The sequence below is a fragment of the Mastomys coucha genome, unplaced genomic scaffold, assembly GCF_008632895.1.
Source record: "Mastomys coucha isolate ucsf_1 unplaced genomic scaffold, UCSF_Mcou_1 pScaffold1, whole genome shotgun sequence".
Classification (NCBI taxonomy): domain Eukaryota; kingdom Metazoa; phylum Chordata; class Mammalia; order Rodentia; family Muridae; genus Mastomys; species Mastomys coucha.
In genome coordinates this window covers 288442-291353 of record NW_022196891.1, presented here as the reverse complement: position 1 = coordinate 291353, position 2912 = coordinate 288442, and the positions used below count along the sequence as shown (strand labels likewise).

The 2912-nt window shown below is 32.9% G+C and overlaps 1 non-coding gene across 1 annotated transcript; it reads right to left on the bottom strand.

The window, feature by feature from the left end:
* Positions 1-268: 268 nt before the first annotated feature.
* LOC116072128 lies at positions 269-402 on the bottom strand. Its single transcript, XR_004111323.1, has one exon. It is a non-coding gene; the product is annotated as a small nucleolar RNA SNORA42/SNORA80 family (small nucleolar RNA).
* Positions 403-2912: the final 2510 nt, after the last annotated feature.

Below are 2912 nucleotides of genomic sequence, written 5' to 3'. Positions count from 1 at the left end.
TTTTGTTTCAAATGCCAGTCCAGTTGAGTATGATATTAATGTTCTGACACAGAAGTGAGGATGCACTTGGGTTTGCTCACAGTAGTTATGGTCCTAGCAGATGGGAAAAGCTTCAATTAGAAACCAGAGTTTGAATAATTGGGTTAGGAAATGGGGAGATACTGTAAAGTGAAACAAGGTAGTACAGATATTGGTAGTGTCTGTAAGAACAATGTGAGTAGATCTTTAGTATAATCTTTCCATGATGAAATTCTTTTTTTTCCCTTTCTTACGTGCAACCCACTTCAGTGCCAGCAGCCTACAGACAGAGGCAGGGCAATGGTTTGGGGCCATGGGTTGCTCTAGCATGGGACACTATGAGAGGTCCAGGGGAATGTGAAATTCTTAAATAGAAAACAATGACAACAATTATTAAATAGGATTGAAGTGTAGCTTAGTGTTAGAACACTTGCCTAGCATGCATTTGTCCTTGTATTTAATTCCCAGAAGAACAAAATAGATAAACAAAGGCAACTTAAACTCAGAGTTTCAATATATTACAAAAGTTCTAAATCCTTATTGCTATAAAAATATAGCAATATCAATCTCTAACAGAAAGTACTTGAATATTTTCATTTTGACTTCTAATGTTTCAACACAGGATCCTGTAAATTATAAATGTGAAGCAGAAGGAATGGAGAAAGATTGATAAATGGCTAGTAAATTTTAGTTAAATAGGAGTTAGAAACTTTAATGGGCACAGTATGGTAACTATAAATTGCAATAATGTTATGTACTTTCCAAAGGCTAAACATGTCTTGAATGTTTTTTACCATAAAGAATTGATAACTGATTAAGGATATACATATAGCCGGGCAGTGGTGGCTCACGCCTTTAATCCCAGCACTTGGGAGGCAGAGACAGGCAATTTCTGAATTCGAGGCCAGCCTGGTCTACAGAGTGAGTTCCAGGACAGCCAGGACTACACAGAGAAACCCTGCCGTGAAAAACCAAAAAAAAAAAAAAAAAAAAAAAAAAAAAAAAAAAAAAGATATAGATATGATTGTTTATCCCAATTTAAGTACTGCAGAATGTGCATAACTCTCTAAATGCGACTCAGTATTTCATGAATTTGTCATTTTTATTTCTCAACTAAAATTTTAGTAAATACCTGGACTTATCAGTCTCTTTGTGATAGGATACCCAGAGAAACTAAAAATCATAATTCTGGAATTCATGAACCTTACAATCCAGGAGACTTGCTTCCATGTATGTTCAAACTTTTACTTAAGTGATTTCTGTTCAATCCATTGATAACCATTTTCTTCTAATATACTCCAAATTTCTTTCATTTCTCTAAGAACAATGCAAACATATTTTATTGGATTTAACTAGCTCTGAGGATGAACTCTTATTTTAATTTTGGACCCAACTTAAAGAATCACTCCTCTTCAATGTGATGTGATATGTTGTTTTTCAGTATTTTGTGTGTGTGTGTGTGTGTGTGTGTGTGTGTGCGCGCGCGCGTATGTGAAGTAAAACTGAAAGGAAGATGTAATAGAGCTCATAGATTTTGTCATTTTATAAAGGTCATAAAACTGTAATTTACCACTGGTCCTTCTGAAACACTCTGCTGTGTAATTGATATTAATTGAACCTTTAAAATACTTATATTATTTATCAATAAAAACAATTTTGCTTTTCCTTACAAAAAGGTATAACCCTTCTGAACCCTGAAAATGTACTGAATAAACTCATAGCAAATAAAATTTTGTTTTTGTAATTAATAATCAATTGATGTCTTAGTGCCCAATTAATAACAAAATGTCTAAATCCTCCTAGAATCCTGTCTGGGTTTTGTACACCTTCTGCTTGGAAAACATGGCACAGGGACACTCATCTGATAACAATATAATATCAATTTACCTATGCAGAGAATTCAGAACAGAGTTTAATTTATTAAGAGAATGAACTTAGAAATAAATAGAGATTTCCTGTTTAATACCAAATACAAAAGAGTGCACAGTGCTAGGAAGAGGGATTAGGAGGTAAAGGCACTCACTTCCACCCCAGAATTACTGAGATTGATTCCTAGGTCCCTCAGGGTTGAGAGAGAAGTACAGGTAAACATTCAACTTAGTCTAGTAGTATAAGACAGTTAGATGGTGTTGATTTTCATGTGTTTCAACACTGATTGGAGTATATATAATGTTTTTTAGGCAAACTACAATTTTTTACAACTCAGAGATATGCACAGCAAAGTCTTCTTTATTTTACATATTTTACAAAGAATTTAAATACATTTGTGATCAGTTAAATGGATTTATGGATTACATTATCTGTATTTAACAAATCTAATCCTCTTAAAATGAAAAGGCTTCAATAAATTCTGCAATTGCAAAAGATATGAATATCCTGAAACCGCAGACACAACATTTTATTTCTAGTGCAAATTTCCTCCCCTATGCAGGGAGAAGTATGAACAACAGAAGATGAGTCTCTACAAAATTAGTTAAATAGTTCAAAATGTGAAAACAGTGTTCTCCAACAATTGATTTATATTCTATTTTGATAAGGTCTCATATCCTTGAAAGGTTTTTCATGTTGTATAAATTACAGTATGTGATTAAAATTTTCCAGAAGAAAATCATCATAAAACCAGTAACAAAAAAAAATGGAACTTCAATCAGGACTTCCAAATTCATGTATTTTTAAGTACTTAACCTCGATCTCACTGGAGAATGCTATATCATGTTGTTTTTGCTAAAATAGAAAGAGTAATGTTTAATTAGATCAAAAATTTGTAACACTATAAAACTAAATATGCTATCAGAGAAATGTAATTCCAAACTACTTTGAGATTTCATCTTTTATCTGTCAGAAGGGTAAAGATTAAAACCACAAGTGACAGTTCATGCTGGTCGGAGTACAAA